The 20,980-nt window shown below is 43.3% G+C and overlaps 1 long non-coding RNA gene across 1 annotated transcript in view; it reads left to right on the top strand.

The window, feature by feature from the left end:
* LOC123367055 overlaps positions 1–15,930 on the top strand; it is a 30,336-nt gene extending 14,406 nt beyond the window's left edge. The window contains exons 2-3 of the long non-coding RNA XR_006578286.1: positions 4,784–4,878; positions 15,611–15,930. This is a non-coding gene — a long non-coding RNA (uncharacterized LOC123367055). The remainder of the gene's footprint in view (positions 1–4,783; positions 4,879–15,610) is intronic.
* The last annotated feature ends 5,050 nt before the right edge of the window (positions 15,931–20,980 follow it).

The following is a 20,980-nucleotide window of genomic DNA, read 5'->3' on the forward strand; positions in this document are numbered from 1 at the left end:
AACCAAGATGAAACTCATTCCTCTGACTTGTTTTACCTCAGTAGGATCTTCACATAGAAGATAATCAAGCTCTTTTCCTACTAGCTAGAGAGAGAAAGAGAGAGTGAGCGATTTCTATTTTTAAGTACTTGGAAGGTGTTGCAGCAGTGCTCTGTATCATACATAGCGCTGATGGGAAATTCTGTCAGTGTAACCCCCCCCCACTACACACACACACAGACACACACACACACACAGTTTCTGAAAAATCCCAAGTTACTCCATGGGGGTGAGGGGGAGATTTTTCCAGGCAGAAGATCAAAAAGAATACATGTCATGTCCAGTTGACTCAAACCGATTTTTTGGGGGTCTGTTCAACATTAATCAGTGTTACCCTTAGCTGCCACAGAGCTCTCATACTGCTATTCTCCTCTATGGGCCAAGGTCCCCAGCTGAACTGCTTCCACCATGATACACCACAATCTCCCCTCTGTTTGAACCATTACAGTGCATTATGGAAAATGTAGTCTACTGGGGAGACCCATCTATAGAGACAAACAGGAGTATAATGCCCCTAAACTACAACTCCTATAATGCACCACAGCAGAAGGTGGAGACAGGAGTATTAGTGTCAATCCAAGCCATAAGAACATAAGAATGGATATACTGGGTCAGACCAAAGGGCCATCTAGCCCAGTATCCTGTCTTCCGACAGTGGCCAATGCCAAGTGCTCCACAGGAAATGAACAGAACAGGTAATCATCAAGTGATCCATCCCCTGTTGCTCATTCCCAGCTCCTGGCAAACAGAGGCTAGGAATACCATCCCTGCCCATCTTGGCTAATAGCCATTGATGGACCTATCATCCATGAATTTATCTAGTTTTTTTTAACCCTGTCATAGTCTTGGTCTTCACAACATCCTCTGGCAAGGAATTCTACATATTGACTGGTTTCAGAGTAGCAGCCGTGTTAGTCTGTATCCGCAAAAAGAACAGGAGTACTTGTGGCACCTTAAAGACTAACAAATTTATTTTAGCATGAGCTTTAGTGAGCTACAGCTCACTTCTTCAGATGCATAGAATGGAACACACAGACAGGAGATATTTATACATACAGAGAACATGAAAAGGTGGAAGTATGCATAACAACAGGAAAAGTCTAATCAATTGAGATGAGCTATCATCAGCAGGAGGAAAAAAAACTTTTTGAAGTGATAATTAAGATGGCCCATGGAAGGTGTGAGGAGAACTTAACATAGGGAAATAGATTCAATTAGTGTAATGACCCAACCATTCCCATTGACACCTTAACAGCAGGATTGTCTGGCTATGTGGACTCTCTCCTCAGGCCCTATGCTACCAGCACCCCCAGCTATCTTCGAGACACCACTGACTTCCTGAGGAAACTACAATCCATCGGTGATCTTCCAGAAAACACCATTCTGGCCACTATGGATGTGAAAGCCCTCTATACCAACATTCCACACAAAGATGGACTACAAGCCATCATGAACAGTATCCCCGATAATATCACGGCTAACCTGGTGGCTGAACTTTGTGACTTTGTCCTCACCCACAACTATTTCACATTTGGGGACAATATATATCTTCAAGTCAGTGGCACTGCTATGGGTACCCGCATGGCCCCTCAGTATGCCAACATCTTTATGGCTGACTTAGGGAATGAGAGCTAAGGAGGCATTGTTCTAACGCCCCTACTCTACTTGCGCTACATTGATGACATCTTCATCGTCTGGACTCATGGAAAAGAAGCCCTCGAGGAATTCCACCGTGATTTTAACAATTTCCATCCCACCATCAACCTCAGCCTAGACCAATCCACACAAGCGGTCCATTTCCTAGACACTACTGTGCTAATAAACGATGGTCACATAAATACCACCCTATACCGGAAACCCACTGACCGCTATACTTACTTACATGCCTCCAGCTTCCATCCTGGACACACCACATGATCCATTGTCTACAGCCAAGCTCTAAGATACAACCGTATTTGCTCCAATCCCTCAGACAGAGATAAACACCTACAAGATCTCTATCAAGCATTCTTAAAACTACAATACCCACCTGCTGAAGTGAAAAAACAGGTTGACAGAGCCAGAAGAGTACCCAGAAGCCACCTACTACAGGACAGGCCTAAAAAAGAAAATAACACAACGCCACTAGCCATCACCTACAGCCCCCAACTAAAACCTCTCCAGCACATCATCAAAGATTTACAACCTATCCTTAAAGATGATCCCTCACTCTCACAGATCTTGGGAGACAGGCCAGTCCTCGCTTATAGACAGCCTCCCAACCTGAAGCAAATACTCACCAGCAACCGCACACCATACAACATAAACACTAACCCAGGAACCTATCCTTGCAACAAAGCCCGATGCCAGCTCTGTCCACATATCCATTCAAGTGACACCATCATAGGACCTAATCACATCAGCCACGCCATCAGGGGCTCGTACACCTGCACATCTACCAACGTGATATATGCCATCATGTGCCAGTAATGCCCCTCTGCCATGTACATTGGCCAAACCGGACAGTCTCTACGCAAAAGAATAAATGGACACAAATCTGACATCAGGAATCATAACATTCAAAAACCAGTGGGAGAACACTTCAACCTCTCTAACCACTCAGTGACAGACTTGAAGGTGGCAATTTTGCAACAAAAAAACTTCAAAAACAGACTCCAAAGAGAAACTGCTGAACTCGAATTAATATGCAAATTCGATACAATTAACACTGGCCTAAACAGAGACTGGGAATGGTTGGGTCATTACACTAATTGAATCTATTTCCCTATGTTAAGTTCTCCTCACACCTTCTATGGGCCATCTTAATTATCACTTCAAAAAGTTTTTTTCCTCCTGCTGATGATAGCTCATCTCAATTGATTAGACTTTTCCTGTTGTTATGCATACTTCCACCTTTTCATGTTCTCTGTATGTATAAATATCTCCTGTCTGTGTGTTCCATTCTATGCATCCGAAGAAGTGAGCTGTAGCTCACGAAAGCTCATGCTAAAATAAATTTGTTAGTCTTTAAGGTGCCACAAGTACTCCTGTTCTTTTTACATATTGACTGTGCGTTGTGTACTTCCTTTTGTTTGTTTTAAAACTCCTGCCTATTAATTTCATTCAGTGACCCCGAGTTCTTGTGTTATGAGAAGGAGTAAATAACATTTCCTTATTTACTTTCTCCACACCAGTCATCCATTTCGTATACCTGTATCACATCCCTCCCACACCCCCAGTCGTCTCTTTTCCAAGCTGAAAAGTCCCAGTCTTATTAATCGCTCCTCATATGGAAGCTGTTTCATGACCCTAATCATTTTTGTTGCTCTTTTCTGAACCTTTTCTAATTCCAATACATCTTTTTGGAGATGGGGAGATTACATCTGCATGTAGTATTCAAGACGTGAGCATACCATGGATTTATATAGAGGCAATTGATATTTTCTGTCTTATTATCTATTCCCTTCTTAATGATTCCCAACATTCTGTTAGTTTTTCTGATTGCCACTGCACATTGAGTGGATGTTTGCAGAGAACTATCCACAATGATTCCAAGATCTCTCTCTCTCTCTCTATTCATAATATTTTGCACTAAGGCTGTCAAGTGATTAAAAAATTAAACATGATTAATTACACTGTTAAACAATAATAGTATACCATTTATTTAAATATTTTGATGTTTTCTACATTTTCAAATATATTGATTTCAATTAAAACACAATAAGTGTACAATGCTCAATTTATATTTATTTTTATTACAAGTATTTGCACTGCAAAAAACAAAATAGTATATTTCAATTCACCAATACAAGTACTGTAGTGCAATCTCTTTATAATGAAAGTTAAAATTATAAATGTACAATTGTGTCCAAAAATTACTGCATTCAAAAATAAAACAATGTAAAACTTTAGAAGCTATAAATCCACTCAGTCCTACTTCAGCCAATCGCTCAGACAAAAAAGTTTGGTTACAATTTGCAGGCTTGTAATGCTGCCCATGTCTTGTTTACAATGTCACCTGAAAGTGAGAACAGGCGTTCGCATGGCACTGTTGTAGCTGGCATTGCAAGATATGTATGTGCCAGATGCACTAAAGATTCATATGTCCCTTCATGCTTCAACCACCATTCCAGAAGACATGCATCCATGCTGATGACGGGTTTTGCTCAACAGTCCAAAGCAGAGCAGACCAACGCATGTTCATTTTCATCATCTGAGTCAAATGCCATCAGCAGAAGGTTAGTTTTATTTTTTGGTGGTTCAGGTTCTATAGTTTCCACAGAGTTGCACTGCATGGGTGAGTCTCACTTCACTACAGAACTGTATAAAGACGACCTGTTGCTAAGCTGTTACTAAGATGCTTTGGGAAGGTTGAAACATTTCATTTCAGTTGTATCAAAACAAGGTGTTTTGACATTTCCACATTAAAGGTTTTTGGAAGTTTCTGTTCTGCAAAAAGTTGCTATTTTGACTTTTCAGTGGATTTAGGACTAAATTTTGGAGTTAGCAGAATTTCCCACAGGATAGAAATTCTGATTTTTGGCTACCACTTGCATATAGTTATTAGATAAAGTGTGAGTAGATAGCAAGATTATATAGCATCATTACAGAAGTTTGTAGGACCAATAAAACTTGTAAAGAGCTGCTAGACAGAGCCATTTGCAGGGCACTACAAGAGGTATGTGGGTGCTACCATGATGGGAGCTATTGAAAGTACTTCGATAAGCAGCAGTATTGATCATTAATGATTTTTTTAAATTCCTAGTGTGAAAGCTATTGATTCTCTAAAGTAGGACCAGCCCCAGACATTTTGCTGCCTGAGGCAAACTTCAGTATGAGCCTCCCTCAAAACACAATCAAGTAAGTATATTCCAAATCATGTTTTTACTAGGTTATTTATTGCCACTTTTGATGTTACTTATTAATTAAATCAAAATTTAAAGCTTAGTTGTGCCTTGAGAGACCAGAGCAGCTCTGGAACACCACAAGATTAGAAGGACCATGAATCTTACTGCCTTCAAAGGAAAATTTAAATTAGTCTCACTGCTTCCAGGCTGGCTAGGAAATACAACAAAGCAGAAGCAAGTGGTATAAAGTGGTATTAAGTGGTATAAAGATCATGTCTGCAGACAGACACACTAAACATGGTGGCAGCACGGGAGTCACTAAATTTCTCACTGACCAAAGAGCAGATGTTACAGTTTAAAAAAAAGAAAAGAAAAAAAGCTTTGTAAAAGTCCCAGAAGACAGCGAATCCTAGAAAAGCCTATCTACACCTGAGACAACTTAAGCTACCAGATTCAGGTGATCTAAATCTACACACATCTCTACAGTGAGCTAACCCACGCCCAGCAATGTCAGTGGGAAACTTCTGTTTGCTTCAGTGGGAACGTGGGGGTTCAATCCAATGGCAAACTGATGCCCACTTTCCCCAGGCTTCCTGTTCTCTTCCACAATCACTACCGCCCTTCTTCCTTCCACTTCTATGCCTATTCCCCTTGCTATTTCCCTGCCCCTCACAAAATCCCCGGTAGTTTTCTGTTTCCTGGATTCCACTCAGTAGAAGTTATGGGCCAACAAAAAGACACACATTTGAGAGTCAATTTGTGCTATAAGGTTATGAGAAATGCCATTTACCTTCCCATTAGATTCTGCCAGTACTTCAGTTTCTCCATTGACTTAGCCCTCCAACAAGGCCTGTGTATTCTTTTTGTCTACCCAAATTCCCTGGGCAACAGCCCCCTCATTAGCAGCTGAGTGGACCATCTCTCCTTTTCTCATGGGTTCATTCTTATTCATGAATGGCTCAAACAGTGGTTCTCAAACTTTTGTACTGGTGATCTCTTTCACATAGCAATCCCCCTCCCCTTATAAATTAAAAACACTTTTTACATATATTTAACACCATTATAAATGCTGGAGGCAAAGCAGGGTTTGGGGTGGAGGCTGACAGCTCGCAACTCCCCATGTAATAACCTCGTGCACTAGTTTGAGAATTCCTGTTCTAAAAAAAGCCTTTGCTCAGCTCCTCTCAAGCTACTTCCTCAATCATTTCCCCTTAAAAAGAACAGAACTCCAGCTTTTTTTTTAAAGTCTGTTTTGTCAAGGAGACCCACAGCAAGACAACTATTTCCTTGATCTTCCTAATTAAGAAAACCAGGCCTTTTTATAGCCAGCATATTTAGCAATTTACAGTTCCCATGATTGCTGAACTACAAGTCCCAAAATACTTGTTTTGGGCCAAAAACTGCATCACAGGAGTGCCTGAAAACTGACCTCAGAAAAGCTAGCTCCCATGTAACACAGGTAAAACTCTTTCACTTATCTGCCTTTGTCTGAGTTGTTTAGAGATTTTCATCATAACTTTTCCAGGGGAATGTGCCTTTTCAACCAAGGTAAAATCATCATTTTGGTTGACTACTTTTTCAAACACATTTGGGTTGGGGGTTTTTGGGGGGGCGGGGAAGGGAAGACACGACAGGAGGGACCTCCACTTTCTCAGTTTTGTATTTTTTCCACTGGAAAGAGATGGAAAAGAGTAGTTGTCAGAGTTCCCTCCCCACTCTGAACTCTAGGGTACAGATGTGGGGACCCTCATGAAAGACCCCCTAAGCTTATCGCCACCAGCTTAGGTTAAAAGCTTCCCCAAGGTAAAAATTCTTCCTTGTCCTTGGAATGGTATCGCTGCCACCACCAAGTAATTTAGATAAAGATTTAGGAAAAGGACCACTTGGAGTTCCTCTTTCCCCAAAATATCCCCCCAAGTCACTTCACCCCCTTTCCTGGGGAGGCTTGAGAGCAAACAAGGTGAGCACAGACCAGCCCATTGGGTTTTTAGGACACTAAAACCAATCAGGTTCTTAAAAGCAGAACTTCACTATAAAGAAAAAGTAAAAGAAGCACCTCTAAAATCAGGATGGAAAGTAATTTTACAGGGTAATCAGATTCAAAACACAGAGGATTCCCCTCTAGGCAAAACTTTAAAGTTACCAAAAAAAAAAAAAAAAAACCACCAACCATGAATAAACCTCCCTCTTAGCCTAGGGAAAATTCACAAGCTAAAACAAAAGATAATCTAATGCATTTCCTTTCTATTACTTACAATTTGTAATCTTAGTTGCTTAGTTCAGGTATGGCTTTAGGAGATGTATTTTCCCTGCCCTGGTTCCTCACTGACCCGGAGAGAACACACAAAGAGAGCACAAAACAAAAACCTTCCCCCACAGATTTGAAAATATCTTCTCCCCTTATTGGTCCTTTTGATCAGGTGCCAACCAGGTTATTTGAGCTTCTTAACCCTTTACAGGTAAAGGGGGGATTTTATGCTACCCTTAGCTGTATGTTTATGACAGTAGTAATGTGGTTCTCCACCACAATCCCTGCCCACTCTCAAAAATGAAGCTTTTCATGTGTCATTTTTTAACAAAATGAAAAGTTCTCATTTAAAAAAAAGTTGCATGAATTATACTTTAAGAGTTTGCATTAAGGATAAAAAAAAACTTTCTTGTTACAACTATAGGGATCTGTGTGTATATGTATGTTCTATACCAGGGGTCCCCAACCCCCGGTCCGCGGCCCGGTACCGGTCCGCGGCCTCTTAGAAACCGGGCCGCGAACCGACCCAGTGGAGCTTCCGCAGGCATGCCTGTGGGAGGTCCAGCTGAGCCGCGGGACGAGCGCTCCCTCCGCAGTCGTGCCTGCAGGAGGTCCGCTCTCCCGGGGCTCAGCTGGAGCCGGTGGACCTCCCGCAGGCGTGCCTGCGGAAGCTCCAGCTGAGCCCCGGGAGCAGCGGACCTCCCGCAGGCACGACTGCGGAGGGAGCGCTCGTCCCGCGGCTCAGCTGGACCTCCCGCAGGCACGCCTGCGGAGGGTCCAGCAAACGAAACCGGTCCCTGGACCTAAAAAGGTTGGGGACCCCTGTTCTATACAATACAATTGAGGTAGTCTCTTTGACCCCAGAAGCTAGGTTTATACATGGGGATGTGACAAGGCAACCTTGGTACCTGATGCTCTCTACCTCAGTTCCCGTCTTCTAGTACCAGGCACTTCAGTCTCTCACTTTTGGATAGGTCAATTCCACTGATCTTAATTATTTAGCCCTCTAGCCAAATCACAATGCCTATGGGTCAACAAAACAAACAATGGTTCAGCAACCTCATATTGGGTCTTCAGTCTGACTCCAGGCTCAACAGTCCATCCACCCCCCCACACCCCACTCAAGGCAGTTTTCCCACCATCTTGCTCAGAGGCTTTATAGGGGAACACAGGAGAGAGTCAGTGACTCCCTGTAGCAAGCAGCAAAGAGCCATCTTCACAGAACCTTTGCTGCACTGCTCTGGGCCTTTCCATACCACTCCGTGGACGTGTGTGTATCAGTTGGCCACTTCCTTGACTCCATTGTGGAGTTCCTCCTCACACCTTCCATCCCATCTCTCTCAATCTCCTCTTCCAACTTCCCTTCTCCCTAGTGAGCTAAGAAGGCTCCTTCTTGTATGAAGCCTCTACATTCACCACCCAGGGGAGTTAGTTAACTAGACATAGGTGTGACTGAGCCAAACTCCCTTAAAGGGCCAGCCCACCTTTTAACAGGACATTCATTATTTTCATTAACAATTTTCCCTCTTGCCTCTTTCTCCCCATTCTCTGTTACACATTCTCTCCACTTTCTTTCATGGTTGCCATGTTTTTGGGACACCCTATTCTAGTCCTCCACACATACCCATTTTCACATTCTCTTCTAAGCTGACAGAAGCCCAGTACCATCTGTATTCAAGTCAAACATTCAAACCAATAATGCTCAATGAGACTGAAATAGGAAGTTCTCCTATCTCTAATGAAAATGAAAAAGGGAGCCTGATTTAATTAATAGAAAGATGTTGGTTCTATTTTATGTTTCTGGATTTATAAAGCTAGGGCCCAGCAGGCCTGGCCTTACCATGAGGCGAACTGAGGCAGCTGCCTCAGGTGCCAAACTGTGGGAGGGTGCCACTAGGACTCAGAGTGCAGAAAATTGTGTCTGCTGCTGGTGCATATGTATTCTCTCTGCTCTAGATGCACAGAGATGGTGGAGTGCTGTGCTGGAGGAAGGAGGGCACAAGAGACATAACAGGCAGGCAGGAGAAAAGATGAGAGGGAATAACAGAAAGCAGCAGGAGCTGCAGGGAGAGAGAGGAGGAGGAGCCTCTTATGACCTCTCTAGCACCCCCAGGAGCCTGGACTGATTAACATCAGCTTCTCAAGGAGCTTCCTGTTTCCTTCTGCTTCCCTGAACCCACTTGAGGAGAACAGGCAGTCAACTGAAGTAGTAGGAGCCAGTTAGGCCCTTAAGACGCTAATATCTTCCCTCACTCAGGCCCTGCTACCAGCTTGCTTATTTGTCCCCTTCAATTGAGTGTTGAGAGCCACTATAGCTGGCACAGAACAGCAGTCATGAGTGAAAGAAGAAAACATCCCTGTGGGGCAGCATTCAGAAAAAGAAAGCAAGCAAAGGAAGCTTTTTCTATCTAAGCAGGAAGGAGCTCTCCTGAGATACATAGACACAAATGTTCATGGTGAGCATTCCGGTCCCAGTGAGGATGTGAGTGGTGAGGAGATGTCCGATCTTCCTGTTAGTCAGAGTGCAGGTGACCTGGCAGCTACTGCAGCATCCATATGGATGTAACCATGCACATTCCTGAAGAAAAGTGTAGATCAGAGAAGAGTGTGGTAGAGGCACAAGAAACGGCTGCTGCTGAGTTTAGTTCTTTAAGTCTAGATGATCCAGGAATGTGGACCTACTTAAGCAGTAGCCTGATGGACTTCCTTGTACTGCATGGACCACAGCAGTGAAAAACTTCATGTTCTCCAAAGACCATGAAAATAAAAGATTCCATCCAACACATTACAGGTGTGAAATCCCCAATGGTGACAAAGTGGAGAGGCCATGGCTTATGTACTCAAAAACCCAGAATGCTGCATACTGCTTTTGTTGAAAACTCTTCCAGTCTAATGTTCCAGCCACATTGGGTTCTTCAGGAACAAAGGACTGGAAAAATCTGGCTAGAAATCTGGTATGCCATGAGAAGGCAGCAAATCACCAGAGAGCATTCCAAAGGTGGAAAGAGCTTGAGATGAGACTAGGGTTAAAGGCCACCATAGATGGTCAGCAACAAGAGAAGATTGCATCGGGATCTCTTTACTGGCAAATTGTTCTGAAAAGGCTCATTGCCATTGTGAGAATGCTTGCTACCCAAAACCTAGCACTGCGTGGCATTTCAGAACGGCTGTATGTGCCAAACAATGGAAACTTCCTTAAAATTGTAGGGCTGATGGCTGAGTTTGATGCTGTACTCAGGAGCATCTAAGAAGAGTCACCACCCAAGAAATGTACACACACCACTACCTTGGAAAAACAATTCAAAAGGAGATCCTACAGTTACTGGAAACAAAAGTCAAACAGAAGATTGTGGTAGATCTGAAGTCAGCAAGATATTACTCTGTTATTCTGGACTGCACACCTGACATCAGCCATACGGAACAAATGATGTTAATGGTGCATTTTGTAACAGAACCTAGTGAAAATGTCCCTGCAATGGTGATTGTCAGATCATTTTCCAGAATTTGACATTGATCATACTACAGGAGCTGGTATGACAGATGTGCTTCTTAAAAAGCTGGAAGATATGGAAATTGCTATAGCTGACATGAGAGGTCAGGGCTACGATAATGTGCCAACATGATAGGAAAGAACAGAGGATCTGAGAGTTAAACCCTCAAGCTTTTTTTGTCCCATGCAGTTCTCATTCATTGAACTTGGTGATCAGTGATGCAGCTTCTAGTGACTTGAGGCTGCTGAATTTCTTAAGGTAATTCAAAGCATCTATGTATTTTTCTCTGCATCAACTCATTGATGGCAAATTTTGAAGCAACATCTGGGAACATCCTCTCTGACACTGAAACCACTGAATGCCACACGATGGAAAAGCCGAGTGGAGACGATAAAGCCTATCAGACACCAAACTGGGAAGATAGATGATGCCGTAGTTACCATTATGGAGGACAATGCTATGACAGGAACTATTTGTGGGAGATCAGTGGCAGAGGGAAATGGAATCACCAGAAACATACATAACTTCAAATTTCTGTGTGGCTTAGTGTTGTGGCATGACATACTGTTTGAAATATTGTAAGCAAGAGACTCCAAGGTGTTGACCTTGATATATCTGAAGCAATGGAACAATTGGACAAAGCAAAGTCATACCTACAGTCTTACCTGTCAGATGAGGGATTTCAAAACGTTCTGAAGAGTGCACAGAATTTGGCAGAGGAACTTCACACTGAAGCTATTTTCCCACCCATTCAACAATACAAGAGTCATAGAATATCAGGGTTGGAAGGAACCTCAGGAGGTCATCTAGTCCAACCCCCTGCTCAAAGCAGGACCAATTCCCAACTAAATCATCCCAGCCAGGGCTTTGTCAAGCCTGACCTTTAAAAACCTCTAAGGAAGGAGATTCCACCACCTCCCTAGGTAACCCATTCCAGTGCTTCACCAGTCTCTGAGTGAAAAAGTTTTTCCTACTATCCAACCTAAACCTTCCCCACTGCAACTTGAGACCATTACTCCTTGTTCTGTCATCAGGTACCACTGAGAACAGTCTAGATCCATCCTCTTTGGAACCCCCTTTCAGGTAGTCTTCAAAGAAGAAGACATTTTAATTACAAGGCACAGGATAATCCCATAAGAGACCCCAAACAACAATTCAAAGTTGAATTCTTTAACCGGGTGCTAGATTGTGCAATACAGTCAGTTGAAAAACATTTCATTCAGCTCAAGGAACACAGAAGTATATTTGGGATGTTGCGTAATATTCCAAAACTCCTCACTATAACTGAAGACAACCTACACCAGCAATGCAGGGCACTAGAGACAGTGACACATGATGATATGTGCGATATTGATGCGAGTGATTTAGGTGATGAACTGAAAGCCCTTTCAAGATACATTTCAGCAGGATCAACTCCAAAGGCTGTTCTGGAATATATGTGCACAAATAAGATGACCACCCTCTTTCCAAATGCTTTTGTTGCTCTGCTTATATTTCTAAAACTTCCTGTAACAGTTGCCGGTGAAGAACGCAGCTTCTCCAAACTGAAGTTATTAAAAACACATCTACGTTCCACAATGACACAGGAGAGGCTGGTCAACCTTGCAACCATCTCAACAGAGCATGAGTTGGCCCAGACTGTGGACCTTCAGGAAGATGTTCAAATCTTTGCAACCAAGAAGGCACGGAAAGCACCACTTTGATTATTCAAACAGATAAAAATGCCAGTGTTTTCTATGCAGATAAGTAAAGTTATATTTGCTGTTCAGGCGTTTGAAAGTTAAGTGTTGCTTAAAATTTTTGAACAAAGCATTTTAAGTTGTTAGTTCTCCTTTATTGGGGTAGGTAGCAGAGCAGTACCATGAGAGGAGTAGTACAGGAAGAAGGCAGAATTGAGACCTTTCAAAGTTTTGGCCCAAGCGAGGGGGTATGGGGGCGTCATTTGAGCTCCCTGCCTCAGGTGCCAAAATGTTGTGGGCCGGCCCTGGGGCCCAGTTATGAAACTCAAATTTTAATGAGATTTTGGGGTGCCCAGTGATTAAATGCAGGATCGCTCCTTTATTTTGGAGGAAGTTTATTTTGTTTTAGAAATGACAGAACCATACATCAAATTCCCACAATGCACACACCAAAGTAGGAGCCCTTAGGCAAATCACAATGCTAAAATTGCTGTTCTGAGAATATAACAAAGTTTCTTGCTGTCAATGCACAACAAAACTAGATTACATGGAACAAGAAAAGCATTGGATGACAATAGAAATGAAAACATGCTGTACAAATGATAAACACCGAAAACATTCCCCTACCAAGCAATGACCTGTCCATGACTTTTACTAAAAATACCTGTAATTAAATCTTGGAGGGTGGGGGGGGCACTAGAGAGTGTGTGGGGGGGGGTGCTGGTAGGGAGACATCCAGAGGGGCCACTGATGGGGAAGGGCAATGCTGCGGAGGGGATGCCCAGGGCCAGCAGCACCAACTGGAGCAGCAGCTGGTGTGGCTGTCCCAGGGACCACCCAAGCAGCTGGCCCTGAGGTCAGCAACACTGGCCCCTGCAGAAGTCATGGAGGTTGCAGAAAGTCACAGAATCTGTGACCTCAGTGACAGACTTGGAGCCCTAACCATGAGCAACTTCATATTCTCTCCCTCTACACTGCACTTTTCAGTGGTCATTGTTATCCAAACCTTTCCCTCCATTTCTTTTTTCCCGTCAAAACACAAATAGTCCCATCTGTGAGAATGGGAAGGTGAGAGAGACAGACATGTGGAATGCACGGGCAATATCTGGATAGGTTTCCACAGCAACTGCAACACAAAATTCCCCCATCTCTCTCTCTTGCTGCCTCTGCATGTAGGGATAAAGTAGCTAAATTGAGTGACAGGTAAGAACTGGGAATTCTTTTCTTCCACTGGATTCTACTTGACAAGAGAGAGCATGCTGCAGGAGTGAAAGCCTTTTGAAAAGGCCAGGAGAGTTTAAACATGCAGGAGGGGAAGCTCACATAAGAAGTCACCCACCCCTAGCCAAAGGGAAGGCAGCAAACCTGAGAGAGGTGGGCAGTCCCACCTCTTGTCACATGTCTCGCTTCACCCCTTCCAAGGCACTATGTTGCCTCTCCATTCAGAAGCTGGTCCAATAAAATATATCACCTCACTCACCTTGTCTCTCTAATATCCTAGGAATGGCATGGCTACAATACTTCATAATTCTGACTCTGAGTGATTATGATACCACACAGCTTTGGGCCTTGATCCTGCCAACAAAAATGGGAGTGCAGACTCTTACACCAACAGAGAATGCCACTTAGACATAAGTGTCAGAGTTCACACAAATGCATCTATTTGCAGGATTGGGTCCTTACATTGTACAGTAATGACATGTATCTCACAATGCTTAACAGCATTAAATAATACAGGGTACGTCTACACAACAGCTGGGAGGTGTAATTCCCAGTGCTGTTAGGCATACATGTGCTAGCTCTTCTATTTTTAGCATGCTAGGCTGAGCAGTGTGGCCATGGTGGGCGGCATGGGCAGCGGCTAGAGTGATCAGATGTCCTGATATTACCGGGACCATCCCAATATTAGGAGCTTTGTCTTATATAGGTGACTATTACCCACCCCCATCCCGATTTTTCACACTTTCTATCTAGTCACCCTAGTAGTGGCACAAACTAGCCGCTCAACTACAATCTTTCCAGATTCCCTGGATACAAACTCGGGTGGCTAGTTTGAGTCACTGCAACCACTTTGCTATTTTAGTGCACTAGCTCAAGCAGAGTTAGTGTGTGCCTGTCTCCCCATGCTGGGAATCACATCTCCCAGCTGCTGTGTACACATATCCATAGTTATCTCCCAGACTAGCACCCTAACCACAAGACCATCCTTCACAGTCACACATTTAGGCAAAGAAAAAAAGATTATAAGCAGGGGTCTTTCCCATCCCAAATAAGTACCCTCACCAGTGGGCTAAAAGTTATTAGGGAGGTTGCCTTCTTGGCCTTTTTTGTTATAAGGTCACCTATAGGAGCCTGATCTGGTAAGGGAGACCTGAGCACACTTACCAGATTGGGTCCTGCAGGCAAGTTAGGTGGAGGAGCACCTATCTTCTCCCAGATCGCTCTGGGGATTAGGTACCAGGATGTCTGGTGTGGAGCTGCAATGCACAAATTGAAAGACAGAAACATAGGCACCTAGAAAACTCTTACTGCAAAAATTTAGGTACTGGGTGATTTTAGATGCCCAGAGTTCAGAGGCAGCTGAGCAGGAGTTTTGTGAATGCCAGGGGGGCCTGATTCTGGTATTCAGATGACTAAAACGGTTGTTAGGTACCTAAATCCTTTTGTGAATCTAGCCCTGAATTGGTAGAAGACATATTCCACTAACTTTCACAAGAAGCTAATAATTTATATTCTAAGATAGATGAAGGGTCTTTTAAATTATTGTTTGAATGTATTAGTATAGTGAATATATTAGGTCATATTTGTCCCCTGTATGAAACAAGTCTATTCATGTAACTTTGTGCAAATTACATGGTGGAGAAAAATGATCTCACAGACATCTAACGAAGGGGTGTGAGTCATTTATTATTTTGTGCCCAATACCAAGACTGTCAAGGAGTGAAAACATGGATTTTAAGAGTGCCAAGATATATTTGGCAACATAGGAAATGATCTATTAATACTTTGGCTTTTTCATTTGCATCAAGGAGCCTTTCATGTTGTGCCTGTAGAAATATTTGTAATAAATCTCTAACTAGTAATTACCCCCTAGAGTTTCAGAGATTTGTCATTTTTGTGTGCAGAAGAATGTACAAAATAGAAAAAAAGATCAGACTAGATGCTTATCTCCTCAACCACATTTGTGCCTCATTTTGCATGTGAAAATAAATAATTCAGGAGTGAAGAAGTTAATGATCTCTGTTCATCTTATCTCTGCTTATCTTTAGGGCTTGTAACTAAACCCAATACAACCCAATTTCACCTTCTTTTCCCAATGTCTTTCAGTTGCATTTAAACCTGATTTGTAACCAACTCTGCATTTTCATCAACACATAAGATTCTGGGAATGAAAGGATGAGAGAAAAAAAGCTGCTCCTTTTATTGGCCCATGAAGCTCTGCAGTTGTTTTCTACCCGCAAGGAGCACGGAAGTGGAATGTTCCATCTCCACCACATCCAGAACTCTCAACGGAGCAGCATGACAGAGCATGTACTGATTGATGCACAGCAACTCATTACAGTCTCAGTAATTCTGTCAGTCTAATTAACTGGGAAAATCACTTCCAGAGGCATTTCACTGATTGAACTCAAGCATTTCATTTTAAATAAAACAGGTACTACTTTTCACCCACCAAAAAACTTGAAACTGGTTTTACTTTATTTCATCAAAGATTTTTAACTTTATTTTTAAATTAGCCAGTTCTTTGGTTTTTCCTTTGCTGTTAGTGAAGACTTGTGTGATCTCCAACACCTGTCAGCTTTTCCTTTTGTCTTCTCCCCTGATTAGGTCATATTCAAGTGCTAATGACACTACAATCTGCTGACACAGGAATTTCATCTCTGACTTGGGTTTCCTTCAATACATTTCTCTCTCTCTCTCTCTCTCTAGATTTGCGCCATCCCCAGCTGTAGAAAAACCTATGTGAGGGATTCTGCAGGAAGAAAACTTCATTGAGGATCCACATGTAGAGATCTCCCCACATCCTCCCATGGGGTTGAGGGGCAGAGTGCCTTTCTCCATTTGCCATATTAGGTCATAGGGACTAATTCTAAACATAATGGATCTTGGGGTGATCCACAGGAGGTCAACATTGACAATACAGTTGCTGTCTGCTTCTGCATTGGCTTTGGCCTCCAGCTCCATGCTATCAAGGAACCACTCCTCCCCCCTTAGCTGTAGCGCCTCCAACATCCACAACAAACTAATGTTCTCACAGCCTGAGGGGAAAACCAATATGCATCCACCCATCTCTCCCCTGTCCTGACTAGTCTATACCCTTATCCTGGCTTCTGGAGGGTGTGGATAGGGGGAGGGTAACATTGTGGCACCTGAACTCCACTTCTTCATGGAAGGGTGGCAGACCTGCTCTCAGGGATATGCAGATCTAGGGATACACTCTGATCCAAGTACATTTAAAAAAAAATGAATAATGCTGTCACTCCTACAGCCTGGAAAGGGAAGAAGAGAGATTGTCATTTCTGGTTTTAAACACTTGGGAGATGCTCAGGTGCTCCAGGGATGGGGGTCGTATGAGGGCTGAGACAGACAACTAGGAAACAATGGGCGATATAAAAGATCCTATGTTACGATTTCAGTGCCCATTCACATTGAGTGAGAAGATGGGGGAAACATCTTGATCTGCTGCCAAACTTTCCAACTACACTCAGGGACGACCCCCTTGCTGTTTATGGACAATAACAGCACAATAGGTGCAGAGGTGAACTGACAGCAAAAGGGATCAATACAATGGCTTGAGTAACAAGTAAACCAGTAAGAAAATCTGTTAAAAGTGAGGTTATGAAAACTCAGATTTTCAAATTATTTTCCATGTGAGCTGACAATTTAGAGATGTTTAAATGTACTGGAAAAGAAATAGATAATAAAGACTCAGAGACTGTAGTGGGGTGGTTACCCGCTTCTGCCCTGAGGGGTTTAAAACAGCCCAGGAGAGAGCTGTGGCTGGGGCAAGCAGCTCCCAAGGCTGATTGGGGAAGCAGGTACAGCTGGGGGCCATGCCCCAAACAGACCTTAGCTAGCCCTCCTCTAGCTGTGGAAGGAGATGGGCCTGGCTGCTGGGGAGCATACCAGGGTACCTGAAGTGGAGCAGGGCTGGGGAAAAGGCGAGAGGAGCTGGGGAGCTCCTGCCTGTCAACTCCCAAGGCTGTCGGCCTTGTGCAAGGCCAAATAGGTACTGAGGTTGCAGGGGGCAGCCAAGGGTAGGCGGAGGCAGCAGGTCCAGACCCCGCTTGCCTGTGATGAGTGGCTTGTAAACTGCAGTCTGCCCCAGTGAATGGGGGCTAGATGGTGACTGGCAGTAGCCTTATACTGAGGTGAAGTGGGGATAGTGGGTGGGGAGACCCAGAAACCGTGGGGGTACTGCCTGGGGGCAGACCCCAAGAGAAAGGGGCGCCAGGGTCCGGGAGGGACATGGGGGCCAGCAGAAGGCAAGACACCGGCCGACAGAGGGCGCTCTGGAGACTGGAAAGCTAATTCCTTGGATGACCAGCGGGAAGCGCCGCAGCGGTGAGTCATCGCCCCATTACAGAGACAAATAATCAAGTAGAGGAAACCAATGAACAATATAAAGCAGTCCAATTTTAGAACCTAATCCTGCAAACACTTACATGAGCAATCCTTACCCATTATGAATGCTGTCATTGACTATATAAGGATTAGGACATGAGGAAATATTTGTGGGATCAGACCCTTGTTTGCCTTGCATCTTTTCATATGCACTGCATCCCTAAAAACTTTGCAGACTTCAATAACAGAATGAGAGAGAAATAGGAGGAGAGAAAGTAATTAATAGGTGCTAGCACCAAAAAAAAAAAATTGGAAACCACTGGCCCACTAATAGTTAATCCTGATTGCTATTTCCATCTACTCATGGAAAATTTCTGATCAATTCACCTGCAGGGGATTTTGTCTTGTCTAATACCTTCATTTTGAAAAGGAGCAAAGTTTTGGTAAGTATACAGGCTATGGTTTCTATTGTATCCCACTTTCCCATCTTCTGACAGTTTTGTTTTATGCTGCTTGGGCTATTTCTACAATATTCAGCCATCCCCTCTTCCTCCTTCCCTGAACTTTTGTTAGTTATCCTTACCTTTTAACTTTACTCAGCATCTTAGTTTGTGGTAGAGAAGTATATTTATGATTAACACCCCAATTCTTCAACCTAAATCTCTTCTGTTCGAGCTTTGATTCAGTTTCACCGTGCAGTACTTAAGTATTCAGCACCACCTCTGGCCATTAGTAGAAATTACAAGCTTGTCTCCAAATAGAAAAACTATGAAATATACAACACACAGGAGAGATCAAACTGTCATACAGGTTTATAAACACAGAACAAAGTTATCACAGCTTTGATGGAACATGATCCAACTCAAAACTGACAAAGAGAAATCAGGGCTGATTTCTAATATGAAAACCTAATCTAGGTGGCTAGAACGCATTTCCTCACACTGCACTGTAACAACATTAAGATCAGTTCTGTTTTATGTATGTTTGCCTTTAGCAAAATAGCACCGCCTACAGTATTTCACTTCAGCCTCATTACGATTAGAACGTCCCCTGAAATGTGGAGCGTGTGTAATGGGGGCCTGGGGAAAGTGGTATTGTCAGAACCAACCACTGGAACAAGATCTAAGTTTCATGACTGATCCCATCACCATCATGGGCCAAACCAAAACCCCAGATCTGAACACCCACCTCACTGAGGATGACTATAATTTACCTGAGAGACAAGGTGGGTGAGGGAATATCTTTTACTGGATCAACTTCTGTTGGTTAAAGAGACAAGCTTTCAAACAGCACAGAGCTCTTCTTCAGGTCTGGGAAAGGTACTGAGGGTGTGTCTATACTTGAAGTGCTACAATGGCACATCTACAGCTCTGCATCTTTGTTGCTGTAGTGCTTCAGCGTAGATGCTACCTAAAGCTGATGGGAAGGGTTCTCCCATCAGCATAGGCCGGGGTAGGCAACCTATGGCACACGAGCTGATTTTCAGTGACACTCACACTGCCCAGGTCCTGGCCACCGGTCTGGGGGGCTCTGCATTTTAATTTAATTTTAAATGAAGCTTCTTAAACATTTTAAAAACCTTATTTACTTTACATAAATAACTTAATACATAAACTATTGTTGTATTACAGACTTATAGAAAGAGACCTTCTAAAAACATTCAAATGTATTACTGGCATGCAAAACCTTAAATAAGGGTGAATAAATGAAGACTCGGCACACCACTTCTGAAAGGCTGCTGACCCCTGGCATAGGCAATCCACCCCCGAGAGGCAATAGCCAGGTCAATGGAAGAATTCTTCTGCCAATCTAGTTCCGCTGGGACTTAGTTCAGTTTAACTACATTGCAGAGAGGTAAGGATTTTTTACATCCTTGAGCAATGTAGCTGCTTTGATCTAACTTTTTATTGTAGACCAAGCCTCAGAGTGTCATGGCTAAATATAAGGTAGAACAGACTGTTTAGCATAAGTAGTTAACACACATTACAAGAGATCATTCAAGGTGTGATGTGGAGGGTATTGACCATCGAAGCCTCAGAGATACGTCTGTAGGTTTTGCACCTGTTATGGCTAGGTCTGGTGCTGCTTTCAGATGGCATGTCCTGGTCTGTGGCAAGTTTGCTTCAGATGAGCTTGGAGATGTTCCACAGCCTGTTCTGGGGGGCGGGGCCGAGCGGCATGGCTGCAGCCTGTCAGCCCCTGCAGCCAGGAGCTGCAGCTGCTTTGGAGGCTGGGGGTAGAGCAGCGTGGTCAGAAGTGGAGAGACTCTGGCCTCACCTCTTCCCTTTTGTCTCTGCCAGCTGTGCTGCCTCTCCTTGCTCCCTCTGTTGGGGGGAGGGGCTGTGTCCCACCTCTCCCTCTCTATACCCATTCATAAGCCGACCCCCTTCTCTGGTGCTTCCCTTTTTTTACTAAAAAAATTCTGCTTATGAACGAGTCAAATAAATACATTTGAGAAAATCATGATGTGTTTGCAGACAGTCTACAAACAGAAAAGGAATGACGCTGGTCAAATAAATTATTCATTACAAGTTATGCACTCTACTCTGAGAATTTACCAATAAAACTGAGAACTGAGCCTGGGGGAAACTCTTGGTGATAAAGATGCCAACTGTATCACTGCCTATTTCAGCTGGTTTTCTTATACCGTGGTACAACACATTTCAGAACGTACAAAGAGGTTGCACTCCTATGACCAAAGGTGCTCAGATACTATAATGATGGGTGTAGTATGAAACATTAATATATAGATGGTCTGCCTGACAGATAGTGAGGTTTTATTAAAAAGAAAAAAACTGTATTCTGTTGATATTGCAGAAGGATGTTACAACTACACATAGAGGACTCTGACCAGAACACCTTCTCTCATAAAAAGTGCTACAGGATCTTTAATTACCATAAATGGTCAGATTCTTTGGTTTATGTCTTATCTGTGTCGTATGACAAATATTTGCAGAAGGACTGGGTGCCTCTAAACACCTACTAAATCACCAGTATCACTTGAAGCTAGTAAATCCCCTCTTAGGGTGATCTGTTATGAACTTTACAGACAAGATCTCAAGAAAACAGGGAACATGCGTTAGATCATAAAATCATAGATGTGTAGGACTGGAAGGGAACTCAAGAGCTCAT

The sequence above is a fragment of the Mauremys mutica genome, chromosome 3 (assembly GCF_020497125.1).
Source record: "Mauremys mutica isolate MM-2020 ecotype Southern chromosome 3, ASM2049712v1, whole genome shotgun sequence".
Classification (NCBI taxonomy): domain Eukaryota; kingdom Metazoa; phylum Chordata; order Testudines; family Geoemydidae; genus Mauremys; species Mauremys mutica.